We start from the raw sequence: 24,221 nt of genomic DNA, 5'->3' as shown, positions 1-24,221 counted from the left end.
CTGTCGGCAGAAAGCCAACCCTGATCCGTGGTAAAAACCACCAATGGCCGAAACTCTTACAACCCTGGTGGGGGAGGGGAGGGTCTTCTGAAGTTCTCCTGCGTAAATGTTTTCCAATCAAGAAAGGCTCTTCGAGGAAAAAAAATCTGAAACTGATGTCATAAAGCGGCAAATTAAAGCCATCTTTAGCAAACTTGCAGCAAGGGGTTTGGGGTTCTCTCCCAGAAATTTTAAACTTTGAAATGTTTTCTAAGCGACTTTTAGCACATTTTCTCTTTTATTGAAAGGAGGAATGAGAGGGTTCAGAGGTTCACCCAGTATTTTTTTTTTTTTTAATTGATGAAATCCTTAAAACTTGAACTTCCTTTTGGGACTTCAGATAAAGATCTCCGAAAATCTCCCCCCCCCCTCCTGAATTAGAATCTTAAAAAATGCAGTTTTACGCTATCAAAGAGGTTTCTCTTCCTCATTCCCACCCCCCTCAAACTGGAGTCTTTAAAACGCAAATTTAGGTCGTCTTCAAATTTAAAGAAAGGAGGGAGTGCGTTCAGGTATTTTTTATCCTGGAAAATTTTCAAAATTAAGTTTTATAACTGAAATTTTAAGCAATATAACAGGGTGGCGACAGATCAGGGAAATCAGGGAAAAGTCAGGGAACTTTATTAATCATGGAAAAGTCAGGGAAATATCAGGGAATTTTGAAAAAATAACAAAAAATCAGGGAAAATTGATTTTATGAAGAAAAAAAATCTTTTTGCTTTACAAAAATAAGTACTTTAATTCCCTATGCATTTTCCGCCAATTATCTGTTCAAAACAAAAGCTAAATTAATGAAATGCGATTATACACTGCCGCATATTTGTGCATCTTTTTCCTCAACGTCAAAGTATTGAATCTTACTTTTTAACCACAGGATGAACTTCCTAAGATTGCTTCTGTGTATGTTAGGTTGTTCATTTTACCTAGCTTGAAATTTCCTTTTATGTTTTCAATGCTACGTAAAATAAACAACCCTACAGGCAAAGAGGAAGCCTTCATTAATGCCTTAGCTCCTTTGCCTTTATTCCATTATTTTGAAGTAATTAGTGTACTATAATCACGATTTCAAGAAGAAATCTTTGGTTTTTGAATTAATACTATAAAAGCTTAAAAGTTATTACTTCTTCGCATTTTTAATTCAATTGCTAAAATTGAACTTTCAATAAAAAAAACTTTTTTTTTTTTTGCCGTTATACTATTTGTTGTCACCGCAGATTATAAAGGTTTTCTTTTCTTCAGACTTAAGTGATTCTTTAATTTTATAACCAAGTTGTATTCTTCTTTTACATATTTTGAAATTAACTAATTGCTTTTTTTTCTTTTTTTTCCTTGCATTTCAAAGTTGTTTGTTACAAAAGCAATTTAAGATTTTTTTTCGTTACATACTGAAATCATTTGAAATAGAGTTAACTTGTGTACTTAAGTAAATATCTTTATTTTTTACTGTTAAAATGCTGTATTCATTCATTAAAACCTATGTTCTTGATGAGAGAAATCCTCCCTATGAATGGATGTCAAATGATTTCATCTGTTTTGCATAAATATGTCAATTAGTTATATAAGAGTAACTACATTACTTCTATTCTTTCACTATTACTTGTTATTCTTGCAACCATTATTATACTGTTTGAAAACTTAGTTCAAAATAAGTTCAATTACTTTTTAGTTCTATCATAAATACAAATATGTTTTTAAGAGTAATTTTAATAGTTTCTTAAAATTCTTATGTTAAGTGGTTTCTGGAAGTAAAGTATTTTTTTTTTCTTAAATTTCCTATAATCTTTCCATACTGCTTTGTAGGGGTTTTTTTTCAAAAGAAATTGACTTGATATGTTTTTTTTTTTTGACCATTTTATTTAAAAAGTAGTATTTTTTAAAAACATATCTTTAGTTCAACAACTTTACACAACTTAAAACGTTTAAAATACTGCATTTTATACAAACGTACAATGGATTTCAAGTAGAGCAAAGAAAGAAAACCATTGTTATTGGTAACGTAAATCAGGGAAATTTGGTGAACTTAATCAGGGAACTTTTTTTCACAATTCCTGTCGCCACCCTGTATAAGTTAATGTTTGAGCAATCTCACACAAAATCGAATAAAAAAATTGAAATTGTTAAATTAAAAGCTTAACATTTAGGCAATCTGATGATGAAAAGTGTGCGGGGTAGTCACCCCCCTCTTTGCCCCCCCCCCGGGATTTCCGCAACTGTTTATATATGAATTTGGATGCATATTTAAATGCATATAACAAGCTAAAAAACTGCAGCTTTGTTTAAAATTTTCAATTTATAATTGAGAAAAAGAAAAACTGTTAATGACTATCAAAAAGATCGAATGACGTTTTACAAAAAGCACATCCTATTCAAATTTGTTGGTTGAATGATATTTTGACTAATTTATACAACTTTTGTTGTTTCAAATAAGGAAAACTACCTGCAGTTAAGACACAGAAACGCTACTGTTTTTAATAGTAAATGCTTTATATATGCTTCCTTTAAAAAGAAAAAAAATATTTTACATATATTTTTTTAAACAGTATACACTATATTTTCTAAGAACTATTAAAAAACTATTTTTGTTTGCAAAATATAATTTTTTTCTCCCTTTTTGCCGATTTTTCCAGTAAACTGAATTAGTTCCCCTTCATGTTTAGTTGTGTGATTATGTCAAATAATACCTGCGTTCAATTCTAAATACTCGTGATTGTACTACTCTTATTTTATTATGTACAGGAACAAGGGTGCTCATCCCCCCCAAGTTCAATGGTGCAAATACCCCCCCCCCAAAAAAAACCTCAACCCTCCTTTTATTTTTTTATTTTTTAGCTCTCTTTTTATTATTTTACTTCTTTAAAAATATTTTTTATTTATTTATTTATTTATAATAATTATTATTATTTTATTAGAAAAGTTCTGACTTTTAATGACAAACACACACACAAACTAAATAAATAAATGAAATAAAATGTAAACAGAACAAAATAAAATAAATAATTAAAAATAAAAAGAAATCAATAAATAGATTGATGTAAATAAATTTAGAAAATCCCCTCCCCCCCCCCCAATATTTGAAGGCACACCCCTGTACAGATACCATTTTTAAAATTTTATCTGGACTACCTTGTTTGCTTTCAGCATAAGGATTTTAAAATATTTGAAGAGCTGGCGGTGTATTTCATGTTTAGCCCTGGCTATTGAGCGGTAATTTACTGGACATTGAATATAATTTCATTATGTGCGGTAATATTTGCCACCCTCTGCTTTATGAAAGAAAAAGTATGGATATATTAATTACATTTTTTTCTTCTAAAAATGACAGAACTTTTCCATTTATTGGAGAAACCCCCAGACTTTAATCAGAGACTTATAAAGAATGCTGTTTGTGTTATAATTTGTTGTGTAACAACTCCTTATGCATTGGAGGTGTAACGAAGATGGGCAAGATTGATTTTATTTGATGAGAACCATCAAACTCGTGAAAATCGGCCAAACAGTCTAAGCGCTATGTACGTCACAGACATCCAGACAGACAGACAGAGATCCAGACAGACTTTCAGCTTTGTTATTAGTAAAGAAGATTTCCTAGCAAAAGAGGAATAACATAAATTAATGATTCAAAATTCAGTCTTTTCGTCCATTTACGGGCAAGTTCTGATTTTATAAAAGAGGAACTCAAAATTGCTTCGTAAAACTTTATGGTCAAGCCTTAGTTTATATTTAACCATGTTTAGTGTGCAAAATGACAATAAATAAAATTAATTTCGATCTTGTTTCCAGGGATTAAAAGCCATCTGGTCCCCTTCCACGGGCATAGTGGACTGGAAGCAGGTCACCCGTTGCTATGCCGACGACTGCCGGACCTCGGGGGCCGACCTCTACCTGGACTTTGAGGTCAAGCACTTCTTGGCCAGATGCCTCGTCTGCGGGAAATCCACGGTGGGTACCCCCCTTCGTCTCCCTTCCCCCACTCACTGACCAAATAGCATACTCGCCAACTCTACTGTTTTCAACGGGAGACTCCGGTTTATTGCTTCCATCTACCAATTTACCGTTTTTTACGATTTTCTCCCGTTTTTGCAGTTTTTCATTCAATCATAAAGAACTTACACTTTTTTCTCAATAGATATCGCCCTGTTCTAGTAAAGTAGAAGACCGTTATAACGCCGACCTATGTAACGCAATTCTCTATAAAACGCACCACTTTTCAGAAGTAAGCAATAGGTTTTGAAGTTTTAAAAAGCCCTCTGTTTTGCTTTGCAAGCACTAAAGTTGTAAGGAAAACCAAATTTGGAAATGGTTTTTCATCTTTCTATCTTATTTCAAAGCTTTTAAATTGGAAATGAGTACTCATAGTATACAGAAAACACCAGATGGCTCTTGAAAATGCAGCTGTTAAGCAAACCATGAAGCTAGCAGAAGTGCAGGATTTTGATTGTGAACCATATTTATTTGTGAATAACTAATTTTAATACTGGTGCTTTAATACTCATTGCAGATAAAACTCATTCTGAAGTGCCAACATATAGATATATTCTGAATATTAGTTTCAAAATGTGTGAAATGATCTATATAACGCAAAAACCTGTATAACGCAAAAGCTCTGGTCCCAAAGAGTGCGTTATAACGGTCTTCTACTGTACACCAATGTTAGGGAGTAAGAATTTTTCCAATTAATAACTGGTTTAGTAAAAATTAATTTTTTGGAAGCTTTCCACATTGCATTGTTCAACGAAGCACATGCTTTGCTGAAAATGACAGCAGATTTCAATCTCTTTGCATCTTGAAAATATTTCAATTATTTTGAAAGTCTGAAGTTGTTTTAACATGTGCTACCCTCTACCTACTTATTTTATATTTTATTTTCATTATATATTGATTTTTTTTTTGGGGGGGGGGGAGGGATTTTAGTAATTAAATTTTTGTAGCTATACTTTTTTGGTAGAGACTGAGGAATGTACAAAACTTTAAGCAAATTCGCTCCTTATTATTTGGTTTTTCCTTTGCAGTGTTTTTTATTGCTGCTACCAATTTGCTTACATCTGCGAAAAATCGCCATTTCACTTTAAATTTAGTATTCATGTTATTTAAATGCATAATTTAATAATTCTGTTGTGAAGATATGTCTCTGGTGAATCACCTATATACCTCTTGTGGAATCTCCTGTTTTTATTCCTTCGGAGGTTGGTAAGTATGAAATAGAAAATCGCCCGTCTAGGTATGATGAGACAAAATTGCTTCTACTCTTCTACATTTAACGAAGCCATCGACTGTTTGGACGGATTCAGGGGGGGGGGGGGGTGGCAAAGGGTCAGCTGACCCCCCTGTGATAAGAAACATTTTCTTTATTATTATTATTTTATTTTTCCTAGGGTTGGCAAGGTTTTGGACACTATGGTAAAAACCCTGATTTTTACCGTCCTGTCCAAAACTGTGAAAGTGTCTGAAACTATATTTTTAGAAAAATTTTATTCTGTGAGAAAAGATCAAAAACAGAATAAAATGTATCAAAGTAATGTTTTATATTGAACATTTGTTCAATGAGAGCATTCAACTTATTTATGCAGCTGATTTTAATCCAGTTACATTGAAGTTGAATTCTTGATTAAAATTAAAATTTGTATGCATGAGATAATTTAGTTTTTTTTGACATTAGTAACCAAATTTCCTTATCTTTATGCGTGTGTGCAAATGAGAGCAGGGTTAACAAGGTTTTTACCATCCTGTTCAAAATCCTAGTGTCCAAAACTACTTTTTGAGAAACTATATTTTGTGAGAAAATGTCAAAAACAGAACAAAATGTGTCAAAATTATTTTTTGAGTGTTTAATATATTTATTCAAAGTGAGCATTCAAGTATAAATATATATGTAACTTATTTATTCAGCTGATTTTAATCTAGTTATGTAGAAGTTAAATTCTTCATTAAAAATTTCAATTTGTATGCTGGAGTTTTTTTTTCTTCCACAAACCAAATTTTTCGACATTTATGCATGTGTGCAAAAGAAAGTGTTCAAAACATAGTGTAATACTTGACTTAAATGCAATAAATTACAATTTTTTTTGTTACAGAATGTATTGTATTAAAAATATGAATTAAAAAAAGAATAGCACAAGTTTTATAGCATTAGTGTTTAATCATCAGTTTCCCATTCTTTAATCTATGATTTAAAAAATAGTTTTTACTAAAACATCATGTAAAACCTATTTGCAAAGACCTTTTTTTTTTTTTGCACCTAAATATTGTACATTTAATAACATTCCTTTGAGTTATGAATGGAACTGAAATTAGTTGTCTTGGTAGTGTTGTGAATTTCTTTTCACAACTCTACCAACTGTTACATAAGGAATTTTTTATGTAACAGTTATTGACAACTTTTTAAAGTAAAATATTTTTAAATGAATATTTTGGAGAAAAATATTATCAAATATCATTATATATATATATATATATACAGTAAACTCCCGATTATCGGCGGTCGGATTAACCGCTGCTCGGATTATCCGCGGCTCTTTTCACATTCCCCCCCAAAATTATGATCGTGTGATTGTTCGCTTTTAGATTTTACAGTTTTTTATAATCAATGTCAGTAAATGCAATGTAGCAATGTTTTCAGTTATAATTTAAATGCATGCGCGAGTGTTATTAATATTAATATATACATATATATATATATATATTTTTTTTTGCCATCGTATACACTAAGTATTGTTTATTACTTATTATTTGGATTATCCGCGGTTTCGCTTATTTGCGGTTACCGTGCCACCCTATTCCGCGAATAATCGGGAGTTTACTGTACACTGCTGTCCAAAAGTTAAGCATAATTCATAAAATGTGAGAAAATTCTTGTAAATGTTCATAAAATTATATAAAATTACTTATGGAGATTCATTGGTTGAAGAAGAAACATTATGCTTATGCAAAATGTCATAGTCGATGGTATCATTCGCGAAATAGGTGCGCATGTCGGAGTGTGGATAAAACGACTCTCACATTTTAGAAAGTTCAGGCGCGTTTCATGCAATTGCTGTACCAAAAAACAATGGTTTTATTGAAACAAGATTAATAATGGTACAAAGGTGCCAATTGGACATGTTTGCGGAGGAAATAATCGTTGGAATGCTGGAATCACAATCCGAAGTGTCTCGTATTCTTAATGTGCTTCAGTGTGTAATCTTGAGACTGTGACAGAGGTTTCAAAATACGAGAGATGTTCCCCGACGACTAGTACCAGGTCGAACAAAAGTCAAAACCGCTCGCCAAGATCGATTTCTGGCAATTTCTGCGTGACGTCATAGGGACAGCTGTACCAGAGAACTGAGTTTGGCGCTCAGTGCCGCCACAGGAATAACAATTTCGAGGCAAACTGTTTACAGGAGACTCAATCATGTTGGTCTGTATGCCAGAAGACCAGCAGTTTGCATTCCTCTCACGTCAGCGCATAAACTCGTTTGTTTAAACTGGGGCTTGCAACATCACCATTGGGGTGTGGGGACAGCGAGCCAATGTGATGATGAGTGATGAGTCCCGCTTTACTCTACAGAGTGATTCTCATCAGATAACAGCATGGAGAGAAAAGGGAACTCGTTTCCAACCGCGAAACATAAGAGAAAGACATCACTTTGCGTCAGTGGGAGTAATGGTGTGGGCGGGGCATTATGTTATACGGTCGCAGCGACCTCCTTATGGGCGAGAAAGGTCCTGTCACTGGTAAAAGATACAGAGACGAAGTTCTTGAACCTTATGTTTGCTTGTTTCGAGGTGCTGTCGGTCCTGACTTCATATTCATGGGTGATAATGCGCCATATCCCCGTACAGCTGTGGTCGAAAACTTCCTTGAATCAGAAAATATCTAGCGAATGACGTGGGCAGAGAATTCCCCTGATTCGAACCCTATTAAACATGACTGGGATATTCTCGCGAGAGAACTTCCAGCCCATTCGTTCCCGCCAAGCTCCGTTCCGGAGCTAAAAAGAGCTCTCCAGCATGCTTGGAACTGTTTGAGCCCACAACTCATCCACCATGTCATAGAAAGCATCAGTGATCGGTGTGCAGAGTGCATGGCTGTCAGACGTGGTCATACACATTTTTAAACTTCAGTATCATATTTTTTTTCTTTTTTTTGTGTGAAGAGCAGATTCCTCATACGCCTAATTTTCTTTCAAACTATTCTTTTGAATAATAAAAGTAAAAATTACAGTTTTTTTTAATACAGTCGAGCCTCCATATATCGAACTTCCACATATCGAAATTTTCTATATATCGAAATCCCAGCAAATTTCAATGTTCATTACATAGAAAAATTGTTTCTATATATCGAAAAAAATCTCTATATATCGAAATTTTTTTCGAGAAAAAATGAAGGTTACGGGAGAAAATCATGTTTACCAACGGTTGCTAAGAAACTCATAAGAAATTTGGGTTTGAGGGGTGTGTAGATAAGTCGTTGTTCCGTTCTGGAGTTCTTAAATTCCCTCGAGTTTATTTCAAATTTTAGTTGTAACCACTAACACTGTAAAATTAGTTTCAAGTTATCCTTTTTGTCTGTTGATTATCATTCCTAGTCTTTTTAGCTTCAGTAAAAATAATTCAAGTTAAGTAGATTGATTTTTTACTTTTCTCTCGGATTACATTGTCAAAACGAAAATCCCCCTAATGTTGCGGATCAAGTTAAACTGCCAAGAATGAAGATGTATGAAGGCACAAAAATGTAATTTCTGTTAATTTTTCAATTATTAACTTTCGTTTAATCCAATGCTCGTATAAATTAGAAATTGGGTTTCATGCACGAAAATTAGCTTTAATTTTAATGTTTTAGGAGATTTTTATGAGAAAATTAGATTGTTTCTATATATCGAAATTTCTATATATCGAATTTTTCCCCGGCAATTTGCTGCTTCGTTATATGGAGGTCCGACTGTAGTTTCATTGTTTTGTAACCGTGTTGCACTTGCATATCACGTTTACTCCTATTCCGATGTATATTTCATTCATTACTCACATAAATAGCAATTATGCTTAACTTTTGGACACCAGTGTATATATATATATATATATATGTATAAATTAAACCTCATTAATATCTATATTTATGCATTACGAATAGTGCAGTGAATAAGAATTGGTTAGATTACACCGCTTTAGTTTTCGACAGTTTCAGACACTTTTGGACAGTTTTAGACAGTTTTGGACGGTAAAAACCTCCTGTCCTGTCCTAACCAGTTTTGGACAGTCCAAAACCCAACCCTGCATTATTATTATTATTGTTAAATGTCAATTTTTTGTCCTGGAAACTTTAGTGTAGGTAATCAATGTCAATTCCTTTTTACTTTTAGTCTTGTAGGACTTGTCTTTTGAAGTCTAATAAATACAAATTCTTTTACATGTAATGTAACTTTGTAAAAAATAGGGGTTTTAAATTTCAGGGGCTGAGTCTAGGCCCAGTAAGCCCCAAGCGTTAATCAGGGCAGTTTACAATTCAAAGTTTGAAACGTATGTCCGCAATCCTGTACTTCTTTTAACTTTGTCGCATAATTTAATGTTGTGCCTTTCTCGTTTTCCTTGAAACGAAAATTTTCTCGACACATTAAGCATAAAAAATGTTTTATTTTCATTTATTCAAACAATTTTATAATTGTTTTCACGACAACAATTTTCATTACAATTTTAATACATATTATTTTAAAGAAAAAAAATTATTTTGCATATTATTTTAAAGAAAGTTCTAGTTGTACTTGATTTTTCTTCCACTTTACTGGCTACTGAAACTTGACAACCCCCTTACAAAAATTACTGGATCTACCCCTGGTTTGGGGATAGATACAACTGTCACCCCCCTTTTTTATGGGGGGGGGAGGAGGATTGGATTGTCCAAGGAAAACTTTTTACTATCTAGTTTTATATGTAGAATGGTTTGAGAATTTTAATTTCTTGTTTTTTGTTTTATTCGGACATTAGTTATTGTTCTTCCTATTAAAAAAAAAATGTTCAAATGTGAAGGAGCAACGAATAAGCTCGGTTTTCGTTTCACAAACTTCTTTTCTTTCCCCAGAGCATCCCTTGCAAGTGGGTGGTGACCTGTGGGGGGCTGCAGTCGGACCTCCTGTCGGGACTGACGGGATGCCCCCCGGACCCCCCGATCATTCCTTTCCGGGGGAATACCTGGTCCTGAAACCGGAAAAAGCCAAGATGATCTCCACCAACATTTACCCGGTAAGTCTTCCATTATGAATCCTCATTCCTCAAATTTCAAAGTGACTCGAAAAAAAGTTCTTTTTTTTTTGGGGGGGGGGTGCAATCACAAGTTACTTATTATCTTCGCTTGACCAAAGTTGGTGTTGCTCTGATTTTTAAGATTGCCATAATGATAGTTGTTTTTTATATTTATGTAGAGAGCGAAATTTTTGTCGTCACAGTTACAAATCGTTTACGGTTTGATTTTATTTATATTTTTCCCAGGGTTAAACTGGAAGCAGACTTTCCATCAAAAAAAGTTTATTTTCGTGTAAAATTATGTTTCTTCAGGAAAAAAAAAACACTCATATAGAGGAGCTTAAACAGCCGACCTTCATCTAAATTTATAATTTCCAGATGACTCACTCCTATCATTTAAGATGACTGAGAAATAAAAATACTTAATGTTGTACCAGACCCACGGAAATTTTAAAAATATCAAGTGTATACCAAATATTTGAGTTCATTTAGCACTTACGACCGCGGTGTATTACACAAAGCGAGCAAGAATAGCCGGATGGTTTCCAGTCTCTTTGGAAGGTACGCATATTTTTTGCTGTTAATCGCAGAAAAAATAACCACGATTTTGAAGTCTAGAGAAAATTTCTGTCTAGTTTCATATGTAATTCGATATAAAAATATGGTATTTTGAGAAAGAGATTCACACACCCCAACAAGCCAAATCTCGCTGCTGGATAAGACGAAAACTATTTTTTCAGTCCCTAATTTAAGAAATGGGAAGTTATTTTAGTAATTAGCACCTACGCAGATTAACTATATCATAAGCAATAATAAGTTGAAACTAAAGGAAATTCCAATTTGAGAAAAAAACATAAGCGCAAATTAGATCCGAAGATTTTGTATGATATAACGCTTTTGTGTTGTTCTTTTTCACATTTTAAATGTGTATCATTTCAAAAACTTAGTTTTTCTAATTTTAAAACTAAAAGCATGAATTTTGCTTACAAATTTACGCTGCAAAAAATCTACGCTTAGGTACATTGGAAATAAAAGCAGCTCCTAGCTTAAGCTTCAAAGAAATTTGTGCAAAAACTTTTAAAGAAACACTTTTTATGTATATAATATTTTTAAAATATTTTTTTACTAGCCTGTCAATAGATATACTACCTGTTTCAATAATCCATCCAAACAGATGAACGAAAATTTGTTAATAAAAAGTTAATAATAGAATAGTTTAATGACTGCACATTAAGTTAAAGTTAGATTTAAGTTTTAACCTGACTTTATTTTGTGCTATGTAATTATCCGGTTAAAAGGCTTTCATTTGAATTATTTTCTGCTAACCAACACGTCACAAATCTTGAATAAACACAAGGTATATTTTTTAGAAATAAACAGATTTTTTAAACGGTCGACAGAAAACAGAACAGGTACAGTATTTTCATTATCTTACAAAAAAGTTTAATATTTCTTACTCTGTACACAGGAATAGGAAAACAGGCGACATAAAATTCAAAGAAATGTCTTGATGAAGCTGGAATTCAGTAAAAAGGGATTTAAACTGCTTGAGGTTCTACAGTAGTTTTGCATAACAAAATGAAATACAATAAAGTAAAATGCAAAAAAAAAAAAAAAATGTAATTACAAACGAACAATAGATTTTATCACTCAAGAAGTAACTTTGCCTTAACTGTTGGTAATCATAGAAACTAAGAAATCTGAAACTTCACCATTTTTTGGTTTCGTCATATTTTTTACTTTTCTTCAAAAAACGCTGAATTTTCCAGCGTTTTTTGCCCCAAGACAATTTTTTTGCTTTGTCCATATACTTACGCTACAATATGCTACAAGTACCCCACATTTTTCCTAAAAAAAGACAAAAAAAAAAAAAAAAAAAAAAAACACATTTCTTTTAAAAAACCCAGCTTTTATTTTTAAAAAAACCCGGAATACCCTGGATTAATGGGCTTTTTTAAAAAAACCCCGGGTTTTTGCCAATCCTGTTCTGTAATCTGTGCATTTGTGCTAAACAAGGTTGGATATTTCCTGTTATTCCTAGGCCCAAAGTTATTTATTTATTGCACCTCGGGAGAGTAAATCAATTTTGATAAAAAGTGCTTTTGTGCTTAGCAGGGCCATCTCCACATTTTTGGTTTTGGCACCTACAGCCCCTGTCTTCAAGGTGCTTCAGTTCATCTTTGTAGCAATATTTTCCTAAGTAAATAGTGTGCAATACCTTTATAACGCTGACCTATATAACGCAGTTCTCTATAGCCCGCACAACTTTTCGGATGTGAACAATTAGTTTTGCAGTTAAAAAAAGCCCTCTGCATTGCAAACATTAAAATTGTTTGGCAAATTAAATTTTTAAACAGTTTTTCATCTTTCTATCTGAATTCAAAGATTTTAAATGAAAATTAGAATTTGCAGTTTAAAAAAAGAAAAATACCGGATCACTCTTGAAAATGCAGCTGTTATGCAAACCATAAAGATAGATTACACTTTATTTTTATTGTAAAACATACAGTCGGCTCTCAGTCTACCGACTTTCGAGGGACCGCAAAAAAATCGTTCTTAAGTAGAGAGCGTCCGAAAATAGAATGCTTTTAACACTACAGTGGACCATCTGGGACCGCGAAAAGTCGTCTTTAAACAGAGAAAGTCGTTAAATAGAGCGTCGTTAAACGGAGAGCCGACCATAGGCGGATTTACGGGGGTGCCAGGGGGTGCGCCGCACCCCCAAAATTTTTGGTCGGGTTTTGAAAAAAAATTAGTTCAGTATATTTCACTCAGAAACGCAGTTGGGGGAAAAAATTCATAGCTGCTATACTAGTAAATTTACTTGAATCCAGTGTATCACCACACGTCACTAGTGCAAGAAAAACATAACTGTGCTCATATTAAGAATTGAAGTAATTTTATCCATTTGGAAAAAAAAAAAAAACCTAATAAATAATTTCATGCAAATAAACTTCTCAAACAATTTATTGTTCAGTGCTGTGTTATTGTATAGAATAATTGCATATTCTGTAATTGGGTAATTATTCGTATATCAATACAAACTCTTCTATTTTAAAACAACAATGGCTAATAAAGTCCAAAAAAAAAACATGGCTATTGCAAGAAACTTGATCAATAAAATCTACACCGAAATCAACCGAAAACCAACAATTTTAAGGTAAATAATCAAAATTTTTTGAAGGAGGACTTCCGGACATTTTGCTGCAGTTGTGCATACAGGGGGGGGGGGCACAAGACTAATGACCCTCCCCACAAAATGCTGAGTAGATGTTTTTTAAAAAAAATATTCTTTATTATTGAAGAGAAGAAAAGATCTCATTTTGAGAAAACGCAGTTATTTTACGGGGGGAAAAAAAAGAATGTTGGGAAAAAAAAGAATGTTGGGAAAAATTCTTAATTTCTATTTCAAAAAGAAATATTGACATATAAATTTTTCAACAGCTTCAGATTATTGGCGGCGAATTGTGTGCCTTCTCGCACAATATCCTCTTTCTTTCATATCTCCCCCTCCCTTTTTTTTTTATTTTTTTTTTCTATTTTGTTTTCATTTTTTCTATTAGTCCTCAAAATGTTTCTTCTCCAAAGCCCTTTCTCCAGTTAAAGGTATTAGAGTATCTCAAATTTTGTTTCTTGGGCTTCACTTTCGCAAAATTTTCAAGGAAGATCTTCTAATCACCTAAATACATCGAAAATCGTTTAAAATTGCGTTTTTGGAGCTTCAGTTTTGAAAAACTGCAGTGTCCCTAACGTTACCAAATATGGTCTTACACTCATGTGTTTAAGACTTTAATTTTGGAAAATATTCGAACAAGGGCCTCTGATCCCCCTTTCTCTATTATCATCAAAGAGGTGTTAATATTTTGGTTTTGAAAACCACTATTTCGAAATATTTAAGCGGGAGAATCTTTTTTTTTTTTAATACCATGGATTATTGCAGAAGAACTTCAATTTCGAAAATTTTCCAGTGGAGAGTTCTAGAACACACCGTCCGGTAACAGCAGCAAAAATTGTCCTCCGTAGTATTTTTGAAACTTCAATTATGAAAAGTTAAAGAGGTAGCGTGGGGGATAGGGGAGGGGTTACGTATTTCTATCTGCTTTTCAAAAAATCGATTGGAGACAGTCTATGAGTCTCATTCATAACCCAAACTATAAATATGAACTATAATCACATTTATAAGACTAAAATTTCTAAAAATAGCCTTCGAGCCACACGTACCTTTCTTGCCTCTAAAATATCACCAAGAACTGTAAAACTGCGTTTACAAAACTACTATTTCAAATTTTTTCTGGAGCGTGAATCCCATTCCAAACCAGTAGCTAGATTCAAACATTGCTTCTACACTGTTAAAAAAAACCTGAAAATTCAGGTAGTTTTCTGATTGATTTTAACAGAATATTTCCGTAATGCTTCAAAATGTATTTTTTCCTTACAAAACCGTAAACATCCCGTCGAAAACGGAATTTTTCCATTTCTAGGGTTGCCGCTGTGCTGTACTTTGCTCTGATTAGTCTTCAAGTCATGATAAACATCACTTATTGATAGTGCTTATTAATCGCACTGTTAAATTTTGCTAATTAAAAGCATATTTAGAATAACAACTCAGATGCTGTAGACAAAATAGATAGCTTGCTATTTCATGTCTGGAGAGTAATATACTCGTATGTCGAAATTGTTTATAAGCCTTTGAACTTTGTAGGTTTGGAAAAATGTTCGCGCCATTTTTAGACTGGCAGATGTGTTTTGATCGCCCTGGTGATTTGATGTGGGTTTTACTCAGTCAGTATTAGAATATTTTTGTGGTTTTAATATTTTGCTCAATACTTTGAACAATTCTATTCGTTAGTCATATTGTGTGCTCTAGCAGTGAGAATAGTTTAAGGATCTCGTGTTATCAATTTAAAATAAAGCCTATTGGATTAGCTGTATCCAGATGCATTTAGCACCGCTGGTCATATGTAAGTGTTGTTGAATATCTTTGTACATGTTAATACAAATGTATTTTCCTTGTTAATATGCATTTGATAGAATTCCGATGATAGTTTATTTAGAATTTATACAACTATTATAGAGTTATTTTTTACTGCTCTTATGAATTCTTGAAAGTTAATACACTAAATGCCATTTCGTATCTATACCGGAGATTATCGTGGTATGCGAGCAAGATAGGAAAAATCACTCTTTTTTTGGGGGGGGGGGGGGGATTCGCTTCACAGTTTGGAATACTGAAAGTAACTATTTTAAATCTCTAAATAAAGGTGTATTGTTGATCTTTTATATATACACTGAAAGTTTTGGCTACAATAAGTATTTAATTCAATTTATTAAGATCTTATCCATCAACTTATTTGAGATTATTGCAAGTTTCTTGGAAAAACAGTTCGGGTAAAATGAACTGATTGATATATGCTTAAGTAATAATGATTATGTACTAAAAATCTACGTTGTGATTCCAATGAGTGAAAAATTTGGATATCATTGGGGGGGGGGGGGATGTAGCATCTGGGAACCAAAAATTCTTCACGTGCATGTCAATGATTCTGTTTTTAAACACAATAGATATGCGGTACTCTCTATCAGGTATATTATTATATGATAACGTCAACCTGCTTTTAATAGCATTTTATTTGACATATTCTGCAAATAAAAATATCATAATTTTCATGTATGTTTTTCCATGCCACCCCAGACAATGTACGACGAAGGGAATATCGAACAGTATCAGCAGGGATAATTGGTGTTCTATTCAAATCCATCAATTTTTCTGCTAGTACTATTTGATTAATTTGACTCATCTGAAGTTGATATAAAAAGTTTTGGTCAGCAAATGGATGCTTGGTATGTTAGGTAAGTTCTCTCTCCAGATGTTAATTTAAAAAATCTTTGAGTAACAAATGCAAATAAAAAAAAGTAATAATTTTAGAACAGTTAACTATATCTGTATTGTATATCATTTTAAAGAACTAAATTTTTAATGAAACGAAAAGTCAATACTTGACGTATCTTTTTAAATATTTTTTGAAAATAAAATCTTTTTACATAAATACGGGAAAGTGAGAAATGGAAAAAATATCGCAATGAAAAAATAAGGAACGTAAATTCTGTTAAAACACAGAAAGATCGTAAATGAACAGAAAAATAAGAAATGGAATTTTCGTTCAGTCACGAGAAATTTATAAACGGAAAACTACAACTACGGAGAAATAAGAAATGGAACTTCTGTTAAATCACGGAAAGTCATTGAACGGAAACGTAATATTTACGGCAACTTTGCTGCCGGTACTTTCTCCGTTATTTTCAGGAAATTTTTTTAACAGTGTAATATCGACTTTCGTTTAAGACTTTTTCTGCAGTTTGAAATGTTAAGAATTGTCCATCCCCTAATCTTACTAAATATGGTTTACATCGCGGTTTTTTAGACTTAAAAGTGTGTCCGCCCTAAAATTATTTTCTGATTTCGCCACTGCCTTGTTATTCCGGGAATAACCCTCCCCCCCTCTTCAGATCCCTGTTATTGTTGCACCCCCAAATATTTCGGCCTAAATCCGCCTATGGAGCCGACTGTACTTTTTGAATAGTAATAATTATTGCTTTTTTGATTGTGAAACATACTTTTTGAATAGTACATTGTACAATTATTGCTTCAATACAAACTGCAGTTAAAACTTATTCTGAAATGCCAGTATACAAATATATTCTGAATATATTAGTTTCACAATATGTGAGATGATCTATACAGTAGAAGACCATTATAATGTACACCTCGGGACCAGAGCTTTTGCGTTATACAGGACTTGGCATTATATAGGTCATTTCACTAACTTTTAAAACTAATATTGAAAATATATCTATATACTAGCACTTCAGAATAAGTTTTATCTATAGTGAGTATTAAAATACTAATTATACAATGAGTCATTCAGAAATAAATATGTTTCTTTATTACAAGAAAGTGAACTATGCTGCACTTCTGCTAGCTTCATGGTTTGCATAACAGCTGCATTTTCAAGAATCATCTGGTATTTTCTGTTTACTCTGAGTACTCATTTTCAATTTAAAAGCTTTGAAATAAGATGGAAAGATGAAAAACTGTTTCAAAATTTAATTTTCCTAACAATTTTTATGTTTGCAAGGCAAAACAGGAGGATTTTTTAAACTTCAAAACTTATTGTTTACTTCTGAAAAGTTGTGCGGTTTATAGAGAATTGCGTAATACAGATCGGCGTTATAAAGGTATTCTACAGTATAATGCAAAAACCCGCGTAACGCAACAGCTCTGGTCCCGAGGTGTGCGTTATAACAGTCTTCTGCTGGATATTGAAGCTTTCTGTCTGTTACTTTTTGCAGGTCCCCCACCCGGGGCTCCCCTTCCTGGGGGTGCACTTCACCCCCCGCATGGATGGATCTGTGTGGCTGGGCCCCAACGCAGTGCTGGCCTTCAAGAGGGAGGGCTACCAATTCACCGACCTCAACCCCAGAGACCTTTCGCGCCTCATCAGCTCTCAGTGAGTCCGCGTTCTTCGTTTTTTTTAGTCTCGATAGGTCCACGGAGAGTTCATTGCTGATGTACTTTGATGTGGGGTTTGTACTTAATGTGTAGTTGAATGATGACGTGTTGTCCTCGGCAATACTCAGTACCGATTTAGCAAAGTGGAAACATCCCATTGGCTGGAAGTAGCACTACAAGTTACTGATGGGCATAATCGAGTTCTCGTAATCGAATCGCTCAATTATTCGGGATCATTCGAGAACTCGATTATCTTTTAGCAAGGCATAAAATCACATCTTATCTAAGCATTATAACCTATTTATAAATCTTAAAATATTATTGAATAGTTAGAGAACTTATCTTAGGTAAGTTGAATGGATTCATCTATTTAATGAAATATATTATGTTTATAAATGGTAAAGTAATTAATATCTACACATTTTTGAACATTTAATAAAAATCTGCTTTAAATAAAAAAAATCTGATCAAAAATCTCTGTTTAAAAAAAAATTAAAAAAATCACGAACCCTGATAGTTTTTGAATTGCATGAATTACATGTTTACATATTTTTTTTTTTGTTTGTGTGTGTGTGGGAGGGGGACACAAGTTACCGTCCACAACAAAGGGGCCCCACAATAAAATTTTTACAAAATATCCTAACTTTCACGGGTCGAAAATATCGGATATATACATATGTATCAAAATATTCGGATATATGTCAAAGTAGCGGATATTTTCGAAAATATGATGACCTTTTCGAACCCTGATTTGGGGCCTCCACTCCTTCGCTGCCCCGGGGCCTCCACACTCCCGAATCGGGCCCTGTCTGGCAGTCTGGCACTCAACGGATTTGGAAGCGGCAGGTGAAAACAGCATAGGAACATTCAAGAAACATTATATATGTTCGAAAAAAAGATATCCGGCCTTCTAGACTGGACTATTGGTTAAATGAAGTAAGCAGAGACTCACTAAAGATGAAATTAAAACAGAACAAGACCACTGGTGGGTGTCTATGACAGAACTGTAGAAAAGGAAAAAAAAAAGGCCCAGTCCCAAAATAAATGAAAATACAACTTTGCCATTGCGAAGCTGTCGACAGGTTTTCCCGTTTAAAACAGTCTAAAAAAAAAAAGGAATAAAATCTCACACATTTATTTATTGTATTTGACATATTTGTTTATTTTATTTGAATCATCTTCATACTTTACTTGTTTTGTGTTCAGTTCATTTACCTAATACTTCACTTGTTGAGCTTTGATTCACTGTGCCTGAGTTTTTTTTAAACTAATGGTATCGTTAATTAGTGTGATTTAAAAAAAATTATTGATAGTACTGAAACTGTGCAATAGCTACTAAACAAATAAAGAATGAAGAAAATCGGTTGACAAGCAGAAGAGAAAAAGATACACCAAGTTTTTCCTTTATGTAGTTGTAAAGTTTTTTTTTCACAATTCTGATTGTGTTTATACAGTGGACCCTCTTTTTATGCGGGGGTTGCGTTCCACGGAAATGCCGGGTAAATCGAAACTGCATAAATTGAAACCTAATACAGTAGCCCCTCGTTATATCGCGCCTCGTTATATTGCTCATTCGGATATATCGCTCCTTTCTTCAGTCTCCCGAAATATTAAAGCATAATATAAGAAAAAAACTTTGCTTTAAGTTTGAAGCCATTTCTGAAAACATATGATATTGCTCAGAGAAGGTCTCTGTTTTCTTTATTTTGTAAATGACCAAAAGGAAGCTATTCTTCTGGATTTGCTGGAAAAGCAGCAGCACAACTCCTGTCATCCAAATATACATACCCGTGCAGTATATTTCAGCTGAAGATAGTCTGCAAACTACTGGACATCTTCTGTTGTATTCATACATTACCTTCACAATGAGTGAGAGACATGAAGCAAGTGTCATAGTAGCCCATGTAGAAGAGAACATATGCTCTTATTTTAGTACAGAAAAGATTGGTCTTGTTTGCATAGACCGGGATTAGCATCAAAGAAAGTAAGAATGATCTGGACGGGCAAAGGAGTTTTCTGTAAACAATGTGGTTACTTTTACTTTTCACATCCTTTCTACAGCAAGTCAAACGGATTAGAAAGTCTAAAAATCTATTGGGAATAAGAGGGTATTGGAATGCTCACTCTTAATCTCTCGGTAGCTCAGTAAGATCGTCTTCATTCGCCATTTGATGTTCTTTCTGACGGTGAAAATTTACTTAAAATTTCGATAGGTGTGATAGTACATTCGTGAACTACATCCAAACCATTAAAAAATCTTGTCAAAAAGAACGAATGCTAATTTACTTGTGTATTGGACTTATAACTATTTTTAATGATCTCCGTTATATCGCGCTTTCGGATATATTGCTCCTTTTCTTTGTCCCCCGAAAAGCGCGATGTAATGAGGGGTTACTGTACCAGTGTTAAAATAAGGGTTTTGTCCCGCAGATAACAAAATACTTCAGTCTAGTGACAAGCAATTTCAGGGCCGGATTTGGAAGTGTGGAGGCCCCGGGGCAATGAAGGAGTGGAGGCCCCTAATCAGGGTTCGAAAAGATCATCCTATTTTCCAAAATATCCGATACATTGATATATATATCTGAATATTTTGATACATATGTATAAACAGTAGAACCTCCCTTAAGGGACACCTCCGAATAAGGGACACCTCCGAATAAGGGACACCTCTATTTAAGGGACACTTTTTCTGGTCCCAGTCCCTTTGAATAGGGACCTCCATGTATTTGCCTCTAATTAAGGGACACTCTATTTAAGGGATAGTCACATTACAAAAAATTATGTGTATGCATAAGAAAGAGTGAATTTACTGGAATTCAAGTTTCACTTTTCCTCTCGAAATTAATTGAAGAGAGTTTAACATTAACATATATTAAAGAAACAAGTATATATTGTAAAAGTTTGGCTGAAAGTTACATGCACGATTTGCCCATCAAGATATTTATTCAAGTAGGTTCAGGGCCAAAGGAGAGGGCACAAACTGACTAGCTTTTTATGTAGTAATTGAAATGTGAATTGAATGCAAGACATTGTAAGTTATGTGACATGAAGCAAGTTCATGCAATGAATTACTTCCAAATAATTGCTTTATGCTGCAAAATTTTTTACTTGCCAAATTTTTGACTCAATTATAATTAATAAAATAATAAAAACGTTAAAAAATTAAAAATTTAAAAAGTGTGAATTTTATTTAGTTGTGTATGAAAAGTGTATAGTATTTAATCTTAACCGTCAATAATCTAAGTTCATAAAAAATATTATTAAGTTAACACATTGCATGCATAAACAACTAAAATACCTCCCAAGAAGGGACACCTCTATTTAAGGGACAAAATGTCTGGTCCCATTAGTGTCCCTCATTGAGAGGTTCTACTGTATCCGATATTTTCGAGCCGTGAAAGTTAGGATATTTTGTAAAAATTTTATTGTGGAGGCCCCGGGACAGTAGCCCCGCCTGCCCTCCCCTAAATCTGGCCCTAACTAATTTTATGAAAATTTAATGTGTACTTATATCGACTTTTATGCGCAACATGCATAAAGAAAACTTACATTAATTTAGTGTTCTGTTTAGAAAAAGGAGCTGGTCATGATAGTCTTTTGGCAGTCATTAAGGATTTTTCTTTCCATGATAGAATCTTCCTCCACTAACAAATCAGAAAGATCATTTCCATTGTCTAGGAATAGCTCAAAATGTTCAATGTGAACGTTTTTGATTGTGTGTCAACGACCTCGGTATCCTCGTTGGTTTTGGCCTCCTTTGTCACTCCTGAAAGCTCTTCTTCCATTGAGTTCTGAACCGTGTGAGTTGAATAACTTTACTTCTGGAAAGAGCTCTGGAACCCAATCGCATAAAATGTCTTCGGCGGTTCAAGCTCGATGATTAGCACGCCAAAATGCAGTCGATTATGCGTCATCTGCAATCTTTAAGAGTTTGGATTTTGGAAGAGGAAAAATGTTATCTGTTCGCATTGCCGCATTCATGTAAAACTGAAACTCATCCACGTAAAATAAAACAAAGGCGTCAAATCTTAAAAAGCGTATCATCGAAACCACGTAAAATAAACCCGCGTAAAACGAGGGTCTACTGTATATAATATGCTCGTATATAATTTTTCGTGTTTTAAAAAACTAGGTATTTGTTGACGGACCTACCTACAGTCACTTCTACAATGAACATTAAGAACATAGAAGCGATGCAAAGTCTAATTCTTGTTTTTTTCCTCTCTCCAGGGGTTTCAGGAGGCTGGCCAGCAAGCATCTGCTCTTCGGCCTGAACGAAATGTACAAGAACTTCAACATCGGAGCCCAAGTTGCGGTCCTGAAGAAATATTTCCCTGCACTGACTACCTCTGACGTCGTCAGGTGGGTTTTACTTTCTCTTTGTATTTTTTTTTGAGGGGGAGGGGGGAGGGAGAAAACAGTACAGCACTGTGCTGCCGTCAGCAGGTAAAAGGGGCGGTCACTGCAAATTTTTAATATTTTTTGCATTTTTGTTTTCTATTATGTTAGCTTTATTGCACAAGCTTCCTGTTTTAGTTTTCGCCGGAAATTAAAGTTCAATTCCAACATTTTGCTGTTGAAATACACCGCCAGCTCAGTCATTCCAGCCGAGGACTGTGGTTTCGTGCTCGTTAGCACTCGTCAGCCCGGCATAGGAAGGGACTGAGCTGGATTTGGAAAACCTCTTGAGGAAGCTAAGAGTGCCAAACAAACTGGTAGCTAATATAATTAGCACAGACAAGTGACCGATGTTGTTAATTCAGGGGTCGATCCAGCGCGAAATTGGGGCCGCTTTGCGGCCCCTTCACAAAATTCCGCATGGCAAAAGCGGCCCCTTTCACAAAATTCTGCGTCGCAAAAGCGGCCCCATTCACAAAATTCCCCATCGCAAAAGCGGGTCCCATTCACAAAATTCCGCGTCTCAAAAGCAGCCCCCTTCACAAAAATTTATAAAAAGGCAGCCTTTTCACAATATTTTTTAACCGCAAATGTGTACGCATCTACGCGGAAGCCTACCCCTCTTCCACCTTCCCCCATCTTATCTTTTTGCGTGCTGCGTGAGGTGTTTTTGCTTGAGAGCGTCAGAGGGGGGGGGGGACGAGAGAGGGACGCTTGTGATTGGTGGCTAGCGAAAATCCCAAGAAAAATGATGAGCACGTGATAAAGAATTGATTCGATGATTTTCTGCTGTTCCACGAGTGCGAATTGAAGACTGACTCATTTCACCCCACGGCAAATTAATCGCCTATATTCTGTTGGTTTGATTTGCTTCAATGACCAAATACTTCTGAATTAAATATTCCTTTGAATCATTGTAACTTTCAATTGTGTCTTACTTGCACGCATCCTTCCTTTATCCATATTATTTTGCCAAATTATGCACTTTTAATTCTCAAAAGTAGTTGCAAATTGAAACCTTGCCAGTTGCAAATCTTCTAGCTTTTTTCATCTTTCTTTTTTTTTTTTAATTTTTTTTAAAAATATTCACCTGTTTTTTTCAATTTGTTCCTATTTTCTTCAGTTCATTTTGAAAAAGTTTAAGGTTCATAGTTGGGGGGGTTATCTTACGGAACGGACGAGCAAAATTTCTGAAAATTATTCCCGAACGAAGGTTTAAAAGAACATTCGAAAATCTTATATTTTCCTTGTTTAATCAATTGCATAGAAATTCGCATTGAATACTGGCGCATGCTCATGCAAATCATATTGTATGGCAATTAATTAAATCCTGTTAGAGTATGAGTGACTACGCGGGAAACGCCGAAAAACCGATTGGCGAAATTCCCTGTAGTTTGTAGTTGATACTGTGCGTTCTCGAAAGCTCACTTGACACGATTGCATTTAATGGAAAAAAAAGGTGTGATTAGGCCAGGGGTACCCACTTTTTCTCATATTCTTTAGTTTAAAGCAGCGTTTCTTGATCTTTTTTTGAATCTCGGACCGGTAGAACTTCGTCAAAAAATTTCACGGACCGGTAGAAATTTTTATTTTTTTTTTCACTAAAATAAACTAATCTGTTTTGTCCTTTTTTTTTAAACAAATGCGAGAAAGAAAACCCTTCTACTTAAAATAAACTTACAAAAGTTAATTGTAAGATTTTTTTAAAATAACTTACACACTTTGAATGTAAAAATAAGCGCAGCTAATTTGTGTAAATTTTCATAAGCGAATAAATCTTATAGAGAAACCACAACGTATGCAAAGTAATGGATATATTAATGCATAAAATATTGTATAAAATTAGGAATATAATTAAAATAAGGAAATTTTATTTTATTGGAAACGGGTATAATTCTTCGAAGACCGGTCAAATTTTCTCGCGGACCGGTGCCTGCGGAGAATTGCTGGTTTAAAATGCATTATTCATTTTTTCTTTCCTGCTATTTTTCTTGTAGACTGTACGCGTAAGAGCAAAAGATAACTTCCATCACGCTAGTTTGAGCGTACAGCATACAGT

At 34.1% G+C, this 24,221-nt stretch overlaps 1 pseudogene; it reads left to right on the top strand.

Annotated features, from left to right (window-relative positions):
* LOC129232533 (L-2-hydroxyglutarate dehydrogenase, mitochondrial-like) overlaps positions 1-22,126 on the top strand; it is a 34,617-nt pseudogene extending 12,491 nt beyond the window's left edge.
* The last annotated feature ends 2,095 nt before the right edge of the window (positions 22,127-24,221 follow it).

The sequence above is a fragment of the Uloborus diversus genome, unplaced genomic scaffold, assembly GCF_026930045.1.
Source record: "Uloborus diversus isolate 005 unplaced genomic scaffold, Udiv.v.3.1 scaffold_1247, whole genome shotgun sequence".
NCBI lineage: Eukaryota > Metazoa > Arthropoda > Arachnida > Araneae > Uloboridae > Uloborus > Uloborus diversus.
Note: the sequence above shows the minus strand (reverse complement) of the source record. Positions and strands in the feature narration are given on the sequence as shown.